Genomic DNA, 16,275 nt, shown 5'->3' with positions numbered 1-16,275 from the left:
CAGTCCTCGTGCCTGGGCTTTGTGGGATGCTGTTGGCAAACCTTCACCCCTCCTCCAGGCACTGAGAGAGAAGAGGACCTCCCTGCCCAGCTGGACTTGGGCTTGGCCACGGGACCTATTCTGGCTGACAGAATAGAGTGGACCTGAGGCAAGCTGAGGCCAGAAATTCACTTGTGCAGTTAGGCCTCTGTGGTCTAGGATCTCAGGAGAAGAGCTTTGAACTTGCACCTGACCCGCAGTCTCCAGCTGCATGAAGCAGAGAAGTGGAGTCATCTCCTGGTTCCTGGCTGGGTCAGCCAGACCAGTCACCCTGTGAGGTCATGAGCTCAGGGTATGTGCTAAGCTGAGAACCCAGGGGGGTTTGTTACACAGCATTTATGTGGCTGTTGCTGACTGATACAGCAAAGCTAGACTTGAGTCTTTAACCTATTATGTGTTTAAATGGGATCGCCTGGTGGGAGGGCGCTGTGTGAATAAGGAGCTCAGGGGAAGAGGAGGAGGATTTAGCCCCAGGAGAACTAGAAGGGGCAGCAGGTGAGTTATGGGGCCCACAGGCTGTGGTGCTTTCTAGTCTTAAAGAAGAAATTACTTCCTAAAGAAAAGGCACCAACTTAGGAAAGCAGAAGATCAACCTCTGCCACAGGCCTGAGCTGTGGGATGAGGCCCCAGGCTGCCGCTTGGCTCTCTGCCTCCACCCTGCCCGCGTCCCCGTGAGGCGACTGGTTCCTCTCAGCAGTGTCAAGCTCCGTGCCCTGCGCTGGAGCTAAGGACTGGGGCCTTCTGGAGCTGGTGCAGGCAAGCCAGGGTGCCGCTTGGCAGCTGGCAAGGGACACGAAATGTGGGGTTGCATCCTGTCCTGTGTCCAGCCCTCAGTGCTGCCCTGGGCAAAGCCGGGGCCTGGTCTTTGGAGGCACTCAGGCCCACCCCTGCTACCCAGAGACACCGTCACTGATGTGCCCCACCTGTGCAGCCTTCTGCTTCCAGGGGCCAAGTGCACCCTCCCCTGGGCACACAGGAGAAAGAAGTCCTCCAGCAGGACACCGAGGTCCCTCTGAGTGAGGCGGCTTGTGCCCACCCACCTCTGCTTGGCTCCCTCGGTGTTTGGAACGGCCCAGCTCTGCAGTCCCGGCTGACGAGACTGTCCATCTCTATGCCCTGAGACCTGCCCCCTATCTTTCATGGTCCACTCCCAGAGGGGACGTGGAGGGGTCACCCACATGTTGATGGGGATCACAACAGCGTAACGAAGTGGAGGCTGGCGTGTGAGATGCCACCTGGAGACGTGGCTCCCGGGGAGTGGGAGAGCATATGGAACCAACCTCCAGGACAGGCCAGTGTGGTGGGTGGGCGGCCCTGGTGACCACGGGGGGCCTAAACTGAGCACTTCCACCTCAGGAAGGAAAGCGGGTGCTGTGGGACCCTCTGTTTCCAGCCAGAGTTGTCCTACTCAGCGGGAGATAAATACCAGCCTTCACACTCCAAAGTACTAGTCCTGCTCATAACTTTTCAAACAAGGAATAAAGACGAGGAGACACATAAAAATGGTTCTGTCAATTTGGCCCAATTTCAAATTATCTAATTAGAGGAGAGCCAGAGCTTCCTATTTCTAGAAGCGTTTACTGAGGTTGTTTCCCAGCGAGAGGGTAAGATGAACAGAGGGAGGGCCGGTGGCACAGGGTGGGGACAGTCAGGACCAAGGGCCTGGGCAGCCATGGCCCAGCACGTGGAACCACCAAGGCTTGTGACGCCAGTCAGGGGTGATCTGTCCCTCTGCCAGTGAACAGCAGATGGTTGGCTGGGACGATAACGCCCTGCTGGTCTGTTGCACTTAGACGGAACATTCTGGATACCCGGTATTCTGCAGCCTTCTTACTCTTCCACGACACCTGGGCCACTCCCTCTCCAACTGTGCCCTTCTTGGGACAAGGTGACACATGCAGTGAGTAGGAGAGCATTCACCATGCGCAGGTGAAGGGCCTCACCCCCGTTCCCGTTAGGACCCCCTCCAGGCACCAACCTGCGCCCCATTCCCTCCCGCCATCTTCCAGGCTCTGATTCACCCCAGCAGTTGGGGTGTTGAGGGGCATGGGGTGACAATGTGTCGGGAAGTGACAGCATCGGTCCGAAGAAGCCCCTTGTCTCAGGAGGCTGTTGGCCATGGCCTGACCACACCGGGCGGCAGGATACTGCCACGTTCCTTCTCCGGAGTCCGTCCAGGCCCACGGGGTGGTGCAGACCCAGGTGGACAAGAGCACCCCTCAGGACCTCTTCCACGGTCCGACAGCAGCTTCCACATGGCACAACTTCAGCCGCCAAGGGGGTCTGTGCTTGTGGTCACCCTCCAGCTCAGGCAGAGCCCCAGCTGCCAGTCCAAGCCACAGTGTGTGCGGTGCCCACCTGTGTGCCCTCTTCCTGGCAGATAGTCCCTCTGGCCTTGGAAGAGGGACCTGAGGCTCCCGGTTGAGCCTGTACTGCTATCTGGGGGCCCTGCTGGGGGGTGGGGGCACACTCAGAATGCTGCCCACCCAGACCAGGTCACGTTCATGTGCTGGGACAGGTGCTGAGGCAGAAGCACTGGACACAACGGTTCCAAGGACAGGCTGCTCCAGCTGGGGCAGGAGACAGGTCAGCGGTTTCCAGGGTGGGTTCCATGTGCGGGAAGCCCTGGGCGTGTGGGAAGGCCTGGTCCCTAACAGAGCAGGTGTGGGGCTGTGCCGAGGGACAGCGGTGGCTCAGGTGGGCGGAGCAGAGGCTCCGAGAGCAAGGCAGGCCACAGCTGTTTCCCAGAGGTTGTGGGAGGGGACCCCTGGTGGCGGCCCCCGCCCTCACCTGCCTGTCTCATCTGTGCCTAGCAGCTCGCTGCACACCTGGGGGTGTCCTGATGTGAATGTCACCTGTCACACTCCCAGTGGGGTGGAAGGCTGGGATGTTGTTTGGTTAGATAGCTCTGGGCTGCAGGGGTGAGATCAGAGGAGGGGGCAGGAGATAGCGGCCAGGGCTTTGGGCAGCCCCAGGTGAGCAGGGCGGGGGACATGGAGGTGGGGAAGGACCTGGGAACGTCTAAGAGGGAAGACTGGCCTCCTGTGACCAGGGTCCGGGAAGGAGTACTCAGGAAAGCTGAGGAATTAGAAGCCACATCTCCGGTCTGGGGCTGGCCTGAAGCAGGGAGGGAGCCCAGTTGCTGGCCGAGGCCCAGGGTGCCTCTCTGAGGGCCCTGCGGAACCACGGCTCTGGCTCCTGGGGGCCCACGGCTGCCTCTTGTTTCTGACCCTGAGGAGAGCTCCTTCCAGAGGACTGAACCCCACTTTTAGCCTCTGCAGGGATCGTACAGCCCACCCCCAAAGTCCCTTCAGTGGGAAAGACCCTGAGGCCCTCCTGGGCCTGTCCAAGTGACGTGCTTTCTGGGGCTGGAGGGACATTCTGCTCCGTGGGGCGGGTGGTGACTCGGGACTGAGCGCGCTCTGCCGGCTGCAGGAGCAGGGTCCTGTCATTTCCCTCTGGAGTCTGCGTGTCCACTGTGGGCAGGGCTTAGAGGGGCCCTGCCGCTGTGCTGGGCGGCGGGAGGGCAGTGCCGTCCTTTTCCTTCAACAGGGCTGCTCCACGGCGTTTCCGAGGATCAGTTTTGAAATGTGCAGTGATTAAGGACTGTCCTGGCCACGCGGCTCTTCTGCCAGCAAGACACAGGCTGATAAGGGCCATCTGTGGAGGTGATTCCAGTGGGCCCCACGTTGGCCACCGCAGGGCCAGCCTGGCCTCATCCAGTCTCCAGCCCACTCCTGTGGTCAGCCGAGCCAGCCTGTCCCTGTGGTCTGAAGGCACGTCAGCAGAAGTCACCCAGGGGCACGCAGGGAGACTCCTTGTCCCCCTAACAGGGATTTTAATCCTGCACAGCCAACAGCCCGGGGAGGGGCGGCCACGCAGAGCAGGGGCCTCGCAGCCAGGGCTGAGGCACGTTGTGCAGAGCCTGCCTCTGAGGAGAGAAAACGGGCAGGAAGAGAAGGGGACGAGGATGAGGGGGACAGCAGAGAAACAGGAAGGGGACCGGCTGAGTGGCAGGGTCTGCAAGACCAGCTGAGGAAACAGTGATGCGAAGAGCACCTTATTCCAGATGGGACATGAGACAGGTGACAAGGAGGGCACACGGGGTGGGAGTGGGGGTTCACTCTTGCGTGTCCCTGGGGGTGCCATGCATTTGGTAGCACATGGCTTTGGGTGTCTGTGAGGTCTTATTTCAGGGGATCAGCTCTTGAACTCTCTCTTGGTGGGCCTCACCCAATCAGTTGAAAGCCTGAAGAAACCTAAAGGGTGAACCTCCCCTAAATAAGAGGGGATTCTCCTATGCCTAAGAGCCTCCAGACTAGGTCATCAGATGTTTTCCTGCCTCAGACTCGAAATGAACAATAGCTCTTACAGGTTCCGAAGACGCTGGCTGAAAAACACTCACACTATCACTGTCCCTCCTGGTTCAGTGATGGCCGAGTCCCTCTCCAGATCCCGGGTGTGCCTGCCTCTGTAACATGGAGCCCGAGGCTCCCGTAGCTCTTTCTGTGAGTACAGTGTATTGGGGAAAGCATTTTAACAACGCGTCTCAACTGAACGTGTGGACATCTTCCGGCCACTGTTTCCCAGACCGCGCAGCACCTCAGCTCTTCACGACCCCCGCTGCGTGGGGTGGTGCAAGTCATCAGAGATGGCCTACTCTTGTGGAGCTTCTAAGCCAGCGCTGTGCCTCTTTACATGACGGGCCTGCGCCTCGTGGACTTTGGTGTCCGCAGGGGTCCTGGGACCAGCCCTGCAGCCCACCAAGGGATGGCTGTGCCCGCTCTGCTGTGGACTCGGTGTCTCTGGGCCACGGCTGCTGAGGGGGGCGGGGGAGCAGGTCCACCCTCAGGCCATGGGGAAGGCCAGACAGGACGGGGAAGCTGCTCTTCTTGGGGAGGAGCCGGCCCCCCAGCACCATTGGAGAAGGAGGGTGAAGCAGGAGAGCAGAACACGGAGTTCCGGAGGAGACAACAAGGACAAGAGCCGTTGTCCCCCCGGCAGCGCAGCGGCCAGCCTGCGGGCAGGGCAGAAACTGGTTTGGGGAGGGTTCTGTTCCTTTGCCTTCCCAGAGAGGAGCCAGCCAGTGGGTAATGGCCACAGGATACAGAGCGCATCCTCCCGTTCCACGAGGGCCTCATAGCTGAGGCTCCCTTCAGTGTGTCTAGTCTCAGTCATCCTTCTGTCAGGAGGAGGGACAGCGCTGGTCGGCAGGCGACGGCCCTGCAGAGGAGCCAGGAGCAGGGCCTCCTGTCCCTTCCGGCCTCCTCCACAGCACACGGCCCCCAGGACCCCCCTCTCTGCACCACTCCTCAAGGGCCCAGGTGGCCTTTGGGACTGGGGGGCAGGGGACTTTCCCAGGAGCAGCTGGAGGCCTGGCATGGTGCACCTCCTGCCCAGTCCACATGTCACAGCTGCGGGACCGGCCCAGGCATTGGTGACGACCCCCACAGCAGACCCCCGGCACACGCCTGGAAGAGCCCTGCTGTCTGAGTGGTGGCAGGCTCTGTGGCCAGAGGGACAGGAGCAGCCTGGGGTGCTATCCACAGTGACCAGCCCAGGAGGCCATCTGCCTATGATGACCAGCTCTGAAGGCCAGCCTATCCACAGTGACCAGCCCTGGAGGCCAGCCCATCTGCAGTGACCATCCCAGGAGGCCAGACATGCCCAGTGACCATCCCAGGAGGCCAGTCATCCATAGTGACCACCCCAGAAGGCTGATCTGTGACTAGTCCAGTGGCCACTCCAGGAGTGGCTCTGGCAGAGGAAGGAGGGAGGTGGGCCCAGGTGCAGCAGGGGGCAAAGGGTGGGGGAGGTGGACGGAAGCTGTGGGCTTAGGTGCGTGACGGGGTGGCCAACAGGTGGGCCTGGGGCAGCAGCGAGAGTCTGGGATTCCCGGGTCCCTGGTGAGGACCTTTGCCAAACTGAGGCCTGTGGGAGCCAGGCTGCTCCAGGCAGGTGGCTTCAAGAGGCCTGAGCTCTCCTGGTGGGGATGGCCTGTCCCTGTCACCCTCGAGGGGTCTGGCATGTACTGGACAACAGTGCTGCAGGAAGCCAACAGTCCTGTGCTGTGGGGGACGAAGCTCCCTGGAGCCGGGCGATGGCTAGCAAACCCGTGTGTAAAGGAGACCGCATCCACCCAGTGGGCTGGGGAGGCGTGACACCAAGCAGCCAAAATCGAGCCTGGGGCAGGCTGTGGGCAGCAGGGGCCAGCGCTGCGTCCACTTCTCAGGCGGTCAGGCCTGCTCCAGCCACACAAGGAGCCCAGTTGATTGGACAAGCTCCCAAGAGCGCTAAAGGAGAGGCAGGCCTGGCTGCCCTGCCCACTGCCGCCCTGCGCACAGCCAGGCCTGGGTGCTTCTGCCCGGGCACAGCGGCAGTCCTGTAGGGCCGAGGTCATTTTAGATTAGGAAATTGAGGCTCAAGGGTCCAGACTGTGCCTGAGATTCACTTCCATGGCTTCCCGCAGAAGATCCATGCCTTCAGGGAGGGGGTGCACTCAGCTGGGGACTTGTCACCGGCCTCCCTGGACTCCTGGTTTCCCTGCAGGAAGAGGGAAAGGGCTTTGAGGGGGCGGGGGAGGGCAGACGGGCTGCAGTGTGACCATCCCCAGGAATCTCTGACCACGGCATAAGTCATCCCTCCAAGGCCAAAGGCCTCTCCTCCCCAAGAGCCCCACTTCCTGCTGGCTTTATATGGAGCTCACCCCGATGTGCCTCCCAGGTCTGTCCCCCACGCAGCCTGGCAGTGAGGGGCCGTGGTCTTCTGCCTCGCTGGCACAGAGGGTCCACTGAGCTGTGGGTGAGTTTTGATATTGGACAGACGACGTCCACTTCCTAGGAGCAGAATCATCTAACGGCTCTAATCTCCAGTCTGTTGGTTTCATTATTTAAACCAAAATGAAATGTGACCCAGAGTGAGAAACAAGACCAAATGTGCGGCCGAGAGCCGCGACAAGGCAATTACAGCCCAGCCGGCGAAGCAGGGCCCCCTCCAGGGACAGGATCAGGAGTCCCCCAGGTGGGAAGGAGACATAAATGGCTATTGCCAAAGCGAGCCTGTGGGAAATCTCACCATAATCGCTCATTTGGGGAGAACAAATCAACTCCCAGGCTGTTCCGACTGCGGCCGTCCAAAGCTGGCGGCCTGGCAGATGCGCCCTGCCAGCTCATTATCACACGACTCTCATTTCCAGCCCTGGAGGGCTTTGTCGTCACTCTCCAGAAGCCCAGGATGACTCTCTGCCAAGCCAGAGGGTGAGGCCGGAAGTCCTTGGGGGGCATGTGCCTCTGAAAGGGAGGGTCATTGGGGTGCCCGGTGCAGAGGTTGGGACCTCTGCTGTGGTGTCCCACACGTCATTTCCAGGTGGTGGTGGGGGGGGCCCTGGAGGTAGAGGGTGGCATGGCGGGAGTGTGGGGTCTGAGGAAGAGCAGGGTGGAGGCAGGGAGCCTGGGCGGGGAGGAGGGGCCTCTGTTCTCCTCTAAGGGCAAGTCGACTTCAGCTCACCTTGACCCCAGGGTCTTTATCCAGTTGGTCCCCAGAGTCCTCTGACTGCTACTGTTCTCCACGTCTCTCTCCACCTGCCTCATGGGCCTCCCCATCCCTCTCTCCAATCCCAGTGTAGCCCGTCTCCCAGAGACTAGCTCAATTTCTATCTTCCAGGATACAGCAATTATGATAATGCTGAAGATGATAGTGATGGAGGTGATGATGTCAATCAAAGTGGTGGTCATGAAGATGATGGTGGTGGTGATGATGGTGGTGGTGGTGATGGTGATGATGAAGATGATGGTGGTGATGATGTCGATCAAAGTGGTGGTCATGAAGATGATGGTGGTGATGATGGTGGTGGTGGTGATGCTGATGATAAAGATGATGGTGGTGATGATGGTGGTGGTGGTGATGAAGATGATGGTGGTGATGGTGGTGATGATGGTGATGGTGATGATGAAGATGATGGTGGTGATAATGGTGGTGGTGGTGGTGATGAAGATTATGGTGGTGGTGGTGGTGGTGGTGATGAAGATGATGGTGGTGATGATGATGGTGGTGGTGGTGATGCTGATGATGAAGATGATGGTGGTGATGATGGTGCTGGTAATGATGGTGGTGGTGGTGGTGGTGGTGATGAAGGAGGTGGTGGTGGTGATGATGATGGTGGTGGTGGTGATGCTGATGATGAAGATGATGGTGGTGATGATGGTGCTGGTAATGATGATGGTGGTGGTGGTGGTGGTGATGAAGGAGGTGGTGATGGTGGTGGTGGTGGTGAAGATGATGATGGTGGTGATGGTGAAGAAGATGATAATAATTACACTACTAAATCCCTGACACTGTGCTTACCAGGCGTTCTGTGTAAGACCTCACTTAATCCTCATATTATTCCTGTTTTACAGGTGAGGACACAGAGACCTGTAGAGGTGACTGCCCATATTCATCTGACTCCCTGCTCTGATGGCCTGTCACCACGGGCACTTACTCAGGCTGACCCTGTCCACCTTCTGACACCGGGAAGCATGATGTGTATCTTTGGTGGCCAGATCTTCTTTCTGCTCATCTGGGCTGCCAGTGTCCCGCCCACTCTTGCACCCCGCCAGGCTGTGGGGGTGCCTTCCTGCGTATGTGTCACAGGAACAGGGGCGATCTTGACCAGAGGGGTGGAGCAGAAGGGGGGCGTTGGGGAGCAGAAGATGGTGGCTTGTGCCTGTACAAGAGGGCAGACCGCGAGGCTGGGGCAGCGGGAAGGGCGAGTGCACACGCGGGAACCCAGGGAGGGGAGGGCTCCCTGGGTGGCACGGCGGCAGCAGTAGTGAACTTCACCAGGGGCACCTTTACCCCAGTAGGCCCGGCCCACCCTGCCAGCCTTCCTGGGGCTCCCAGACGCGGGCCTCTGGTTTGTATTTATCTTCCTGTGTCCTGGTGAGGTGACTGAGGGACGCTTTAGCCTCTCCGTCCCTGGGGACAGGAGGACTTCTGAGTCGGACAGGAGGAACCATTTATTTTGCTTTGCTAAATGCCATGGGCACCTTCCCGTGCCCACGTTGACAAGCATGTGTCAAGGTAAGCATCACAACAGTGCTGGGCAGGGAGGGGGGAGGGGAGGGGCTGCCCCCGGACACTAGAAGCCTCACCGATTTCGGGAAAAACTCACTTGAAACTGTCACCACCAGAAAAGCACTCGTTTTAATTTATTCCTCACCTGAGTTCACTGGCTTGGAGAGCCCTGCTGCGTCAGACTACTCCTGGTGCCTCAGAGCAATCCTGTGAGGGACATGAGCGTCACGTCCGCCCTACAGAAGAGGACGCTGGGCCCAGAGAGCTTCAGCAGCTTCCCAGGGCCACAGAGCTGTCGGGGCGGGCTCCTCTGAAGATGTGCCCCCCACCATTCCTCTCCGAGGTGCCTGAATCCAGGCACAGGGACTCCTACCTCTAACTGGAGGGACCACACCTTAAAACACAAGGGGAGTCCTGAAGGACAAGCTACGGGGGATGGTTGGTGCCAGCCGGCTGTCCAGGTCAGGAAAGCAGAGCCACCAGCTGGTCCTGCAGGAGCCGAAACCAGGCAGCCCTGCAGAGAGAAGCCTGGGCCTGGGGTCTCCTCCTGGGAATGGAGACAGGAAGCTCAGAGCGTGTGCTCAGGGAGGGCAGGGCAGAGACTGGCCACTCCTGACCTCCAGACACTCCTGCTGTTCCTCTGAGGCCACATGCCAGGGGCCGTCTCCTGGGTGAGGTCAGTAGGATGGGTCTCCAGAGACTCTGGGCTGGGGGCCACAGGGCCTTGGAGCTTGACATCCTTGTCTCCCCCCAACTGTGGTCAGGCACTGGCAGGCAGAACTGTGATTCTCCTGAGCCACGTTGCCCCCTCCTCTCTCCATCTCTTCTCTGCCCTCACCCTGAAGGTTCTCCCGAGGCTTCTACCTCTGCCTGCAGGGGGAGTGCTTGTTGGGGCTGGTGGCAAGGGTAAGGAGACTCTGGGCAGATGGGCAGTGGGACGGGTAGGTAGCTGTCCAGGGGGCTCCCTTAGTAGGGACCTGGGGCTGGCAGGGGATGAGAGGGTGCCTGTTGAGAGAGGTATGGGGGGACAGAATTTGGGAGAGCAGGTAAGAGAGGAGGAGCCCGTGCCAGTGACTGTGGAGGAAACTGTGCCATGGGAGCCGGAGGGGAGGGGAAGGGATTGAGTGCTGCTAACCGTCTCCAGAGCCAGAGGCTTTGCTCTTAGCACGTGCTGGGTTTGAATGTTTCTCTCTCCAAGCTCATGCAGAGCCTAATGCCCACTGAGCTGGTGTTAAGAGGTGGGTCCTGCCTTTGTGAAGGGGATTTATGCCCTCACTGAAGCGGCTCAGAGAGGCACTTGGCCCTTCTAACTCTCCATGTGAGGAACAGCGTTTGCGCCTCCTGCCACGTGAGCACGCAGCAGAGGGGCCACCGTGAAGGAGAGCAGCCCTCAGCAGATGTAGGAATCATGTCTTGATCTTGGGCTTTTAAATTCCAGAACTCTGAGAAATAACTACCTAGATTACAGGATTTTGTTAGGGCAGAAGAAACAGGGTTTGTATTAGACTGAAGGGTGTCCCCCTAGACACTGGAACCTCAGAATGCGGTTTTATTTGGAAAGAAGGTCTTTGCGGAGGCAATTACGGCAAGGCTTGAGATGACATCATGCCAGATTAAGTGGTCCTTAAATCCAATAACTAGTGTCCCCATAAAAGCTAGAGAAGAGACCACAGCGGAAGGCATGAGAGATGAAAGCAGAGGTGGAGGTGCTGTGCCTATAGCACAGGGCGCCGAGGATGGCCAGCATCCTACTTGGGGTACACTGCGTACGAGCTGTGCTTCTCTCCAGAAGGATACCCAACCCTAACTCTGTGTCTCACTTCCTGCCTGTGAGATGCAGGATCCATATCACTGAGTCATTTTGAGGGTTAAACAGATTTTTTTTAAATCTATGTACAATGCTCAGTGGGCTATCTCAGACTTAGCAAGAGTTCCCCCCCCCATTGTTCCACCTTGTGCCTCAGGAATTATTCATCCTGTTTCACTTTTGATAAATCTGGGACTCGGGCAGGGTACCTGAAAACCCCCACAAGATCCCTTGTTCTTCTCGAGTCTTCTCCTTGGAGTAGAAAACACCTCATGGGTTGGCTCTTTCAGGAATCCTGTTGATAAATTTTGAATGCAAAGAAAAACCAACACATTGTCTTCAGTAAGTAGCCAGGTTGAAAGTAGAGACGTGTGGAGCCAGAAAATGCTCAGGGGCCTTTATTGAAATAGATGACTGTTGGGGTTTGCATCTCACATGTATCCCAAAGTGCATGTGTAGAAGGCTTGGTCCTCAACAGAAGGTGCTGTTCACATGTTGGAAACTTGAGGAAATTAGGCCATTGGGAGAGTGCACTTGAAGGGGGTATTGTGTGCCAGTCCCTCTTCCTCTCCTGCTCTCTTTTCTTCCTGCCTGCCATGAGATGAGAAGCCTTTCCCCACCACATGCTCCCCACAATGATGTCCTGATTCTCTAGAGACCCAAGGCAATGGGGCCAAGTAACCCACTGGACTAAAACTTTGGAAATCATGAGCCAAAATAAACATTTCCTCTTTGTAAGTTAATTTTCTCTGATATTTTATCCGAGTGTTGGAAGCCGACTAACAGAAAATCAGTGCCAGGAGTGGGTCTGTGGCCTGATCATGCGTTTCAGAAAGCGTTGGAAGTGGTTCTCAGGAGGAATTAGGAAATATTGGAAAGTGTCCTAGGAAAAGTCTTAGATGCTGGAAGCAGAGCTTAATGGTCATATCTGTGGGAGCTCAGACCAGGATGCTGACCGAAATGTGGACAGTAAAGACTGTGCTCATGAGGTCTCCTATGGAAAGGCAGAATCTACTAAGAATTAGATTAGAGGCCATCTTCATTACCTTCTGGCAAAGAACTTGTCTACATGTCGTCCAAACCCTGAGACTTTGGGTGAAGCTAAATTTAAAGGTGATGGACTAGTTTATTTGCTGGATGAAATTTCAAGGCAGCCTGGCATTCAGGCAGTGACATGGATATTGATGATATCATTTGGCCATATTTACAATGAGAATCAGGAACAAAAAGAAAAGCAGAAAAATTTGAAAAACTTTCATTTTTGCACACATGTGCACACACACACACACACAAAGTGTATATATAGTTGCAGATAAGGAGAATGTGGTACTAAGTATATTAGCACCATTAAAAGGAAAGTGATTAATTTACATCAGGACAATAGGAAAGAAGCTTGGAGGGTGTCTCAGGAATCAGCGAGACAAACAGCAGGCTCAAAAACTTGTTTGAACAGAGAGCTCTGGGGCACCCTGCGTGCATGGGGTTACTAGGAAGCCCTTGTGACTCTGGTGTGCTTGGCTTTGTTCAGCCACCTGGGCATTCAGTGTTTGCTGCACCTGTGATCCACAGAGACCTGGCTACTGCTCCCACTGGTGCTGGACATTCGTGTCATCTATTTGATAATTGTTTTGCATGAATGAGGAATGCAGGAGTTGTAGGGTCATGGAGATTTCCACCGAGATTTCAAAGGCAATTCTGGAAAACCAGGCAGTATGTGATGGGGTTGGAGTGCCTGTGGGCAGTTCCAGGCAGGGACATGCATGCAGCCATGGGAGTGAGGCCGAAGCAGGGACCACGAGAAGTTAGAGATGCAGGAACATGTGACATCTGCCAAGGGAGACAGAGGGCACGAGCAGAGCAACCTGAGAAAGAGCCAGCAGGTTGTGGTGGGGGTCTCTAAGCCCCTTGGCGCTCACATGACACCACTGTGTGCCATGGGTGACAGATGTGGAGCGACAGGATTCAACGTTCACCCGCTGGGTTTCAGTCCCACCCTTTCTCTCTATGCCCCATTCCTCTCTTTGGAATGGGAATGTTCACTTTGTCCCATTGGGCATGTAACTTGTTTTTTTTTTTTTAATATTTATTGAGGCTTGTAGCTCAGAGTTTTCCTTGAGTCTCAGAAGAGAAATTGAGTTTGAACTTCAAAGAATGCTGGAACAGTTAATAACGTGGGAACTCTTGGAGGTGGACGGAATGCCTTTTGCATTTTGAAATAGACATGAGTCTTTGGGGGACCAGGGCTGGGAAGTTATGGGTTGGATTTTAAATGTCACCCAAAGGCTCATGAATTAGACTTGGCCTCCAGCCAATGATTTTCTTGGGACGTGCTGGTAATTTCAGGAGGGGAACTTAGTGGCAGAAGTCGTCACTGGAGGTGTGCCCTTGAAGGGACCCTGGATCCTTCTTTTCATTCTCTTTGCTTCCTGGTCACCACGAGGTGACTTTGCTCTACCACTTGCTCCCTGCCATGCTGTTCTGGTTCACCCGAGGCCCAGGGTGACAGACAAGCCACCGGGGTGTGAACCTCAGGGACCAGGGGCCAGAATGACTCTTTCTTCCTTTAAGTGGATTATCTCAGACATCCTGTGATAGAAAGATGACTGACAGGGACCCTCAAGTCAAAGGTGGGCCCTGATATGCCCACCTTCTGCCCCTCCAGGCCTGGGGTAAACTGAGGGGGTAGATCCAGGAAACCCACCCCAGAGGAGACTCCAGTGGATGAGGATGAAATTCTGGCCTCAGTCCTGAACTCACTGGTGGTGAGTGTGGGTCTGCTCGTGTGGTCAGCTAGCCCATTGTTTCTCTCCCCCAAGCTTGGGACTTGTGTGACCACGTGCAGGAGTTTGGGGAAGCTGAAAAGACCCAAGAAGATGGAGGCTGAGTAGCGGAGGCTCCCAGGGGCAGCCAAGGAGCACGTGGAGACGAGGGTCTTGTCTGGGGCGGGGGAGGGGTTAAGGGAGCCAGGAAACTGCTCTCTCCTGGGGCAAAGGGTGAGCCATGCAGCTGAGCACAGGAGCTGGGGTTTCTCTTCCTCTAGAAGCACCTCTGTGAGCAAGGAAGGGTGTGATGGGGGAGAGGCGTGTCTTTCTCTCCCTGACCAACCCCCTCCCCACCCCATGAACCCAGTCTTGCAAATTTTGCCTTCCCACTTGCTGTCAGCCCTGAGCTGCTGCTGAGAGACCTGGCATATGCAGAACTGGGTTCTGGGACCAAAATTTGTGGTGCCAGTGTCATCGTACCAAGCTGAGAGGGAGCTGTGGCTTGATCTATTTCTTTCTGGCTTCTTGTTAGGGCCAATGTGTCCACCAGAGTTCAGATGCTGAGTCTTAACCCTGGAGCTCAGACTGGACTGCAGAAGGACCCAACCTCGGAAGGTGCAATTTACACGTTAAACTCCGTCATGCTGCAGAGTTGGAATCATTCGGTAGAAGCTGCACTTGGAACGTTGAATCTGATCCTTCCTGGGTTGGTGGCATGGGTGAGGTCCTGTTTTGCACAGCTGGGCAGTTTTCTCAGCCCTGCCACCACCGGGGGAGCAAGTGACCCTCTCCAGCGTGCCGTGCTGCTGAGCGGGCTCTTGGGTGGATCCGGGGCATTTGATGCATTTCGACTCAGTGTATTTTCAACTTACAATGGACTTATTGGGGGTGACCCCTTCATACGTCAAAGGGCTTCTGTATTTGGTGTGTTTCCAAAAATGATTAAGCGGTCACCAGGTGGCCTCACCCTACAAGACTGGTGTCCTAAGAGGGACAGCCATGTGAGGGCTCAGGAGGGGATGTCCACGGAGGGGCCTCAGAGGAAACCAGCCAAACCTTGATCTCAGACTCCCAGCCTCCAGGACTGGGTTGTTGAAGTCACCCAGACGAGGGCACTTGGTCATGTGGCCCAAGCAGATGGGCTTTCCACCCCCCCCCCACCCCCACAGGTTGAGGCCATTAGCTCTCAATCTCTGGTCGACACCATAATCACCTGGAGGCTTACTTAAAGGGCAGATGCAGGGGCCCGGGGCATGGCCGAAACCTGCATGCTCACTGGTGCATGCTACTGATGCTGACACTGGACCTCGGGTGGGATACCCTGACATGGGACAACAGGGACTTGCCGGGCCACCCTCATGTCCCTGGTCCCCACAGTCCTGCCGGCTCCTGCCATCTCAACTTCAAAACGGTGAGGCTGAGTGTCTTTAGACTCTGTTGGTTTTGCCTGCAGGGCCCCGGGCAGGGTCAGGGGATGCTGTGGCCAGCAAGCCACGGGCTGAGGATGCGGTGGAGGGAGCAGCTTTCTCTCTCCCTCAGGACACTTTGTAAAGTCAGAAAGCAGGAAGGGGGTGAGAGAGCCACGGTAGGCGCAATCCCACACGGAGACCCTTGTTTGTTGACGGAGGGGTCAGACAGGGGACAGGGGGCTGTTATCTCTGGAGACCTTTGACAAAGCACACATTTTCCTTTGAGGAAGCGCTCGGGGGCCGGGCCTGGGTTTAATAATGGAGCCTTCACACAGGAGAGGTGAGGTCTGGACGGCTCTTTCTGCTGAGAGCTGTCTAATCCTGATAAACAGAGCCCCGTCCTTCCCAGTGTGAACAGTCCTGGCGTTAAACATATCAATCCTGTTTGTTACCTTCTCTGATCCGCCAGCTGGCACCTGGCCGGCCCCTGGGGATGGCCCTACACAGGAAGTGACAGGGTTCAGCAGCAGAGACCGGGATAATTGCTTGTGGTGCGGCCCCGGGGGGAGGTGGCCACAGAGGGTGGATGCTGTCACAGAGACGAGGTCGGGGAGCTGCAGCTCACTGGGGATCCTGTGATGCTTTGGCAGAAAAATGTTTCTGAAATAGATGCTGCTCCTGCCCCTTCAGGCTGGCAGCTGTCTCCAGGCTGAGCTGTGCGGGCCTGGAGGACTGCTCCTGGGGTGGGAGCTGCCTGGCTGCAGCCCCCCTGCAGGGTACATCCCTGTTGACCGGTGGCTGACTCTGTGGCCTGTGTCAAAGGGGCCAGCACTGCACCTCGGGGTGTGGCCAGTGTGGGCAGCTCCCACTCCAGCCTCCAGTCATGGCCTCTTCCTGCTCAGGCCCCTTGCAGCGCCCCTTCCCCTGAGAGAGGGACTTGGTCACAGGCACCCAGATTTCTCTCCTCCCCATGGCAACGGCCCCTCCCTCTTGCATGGCCCCTCCCATGGCAACGGCCCCTCCCACTGCAAAGTTGCCCCTTTCTCTCTTACAATCGTCCTCTGAAGCGAATTGCTCCTTCCAGGCAAAGATGGTTTCCCTGGGCAGGTGTGTCACGGCAGGTGTGTCCTAGGCTGCTGGCCCCGCCTGGTCGCTGTTTATGCTGTACCTCCAGGTGTGCCCTCCCTCAGCCAGGCCCGGCCCC

The sequence above is a fragment of the Ictidomys tridecemlineatus genome, chromosome 12, assembly GCF_052094955.1.
Source record: "Ictidomys tridecemlineatus isolate mIctTri1 chromosome 12, mIctTri1.hap1, whole genome shotgun sequence".
Lineage (NCBI taxonomy): Eukaryota > Metazoa > Chordata > Mammalia > Rodentia > Sciuridae > Ictidomys > Ictidomys tridecemlineatus.
Note: the sequence above shows the minus strand (reverse complement) of the source record.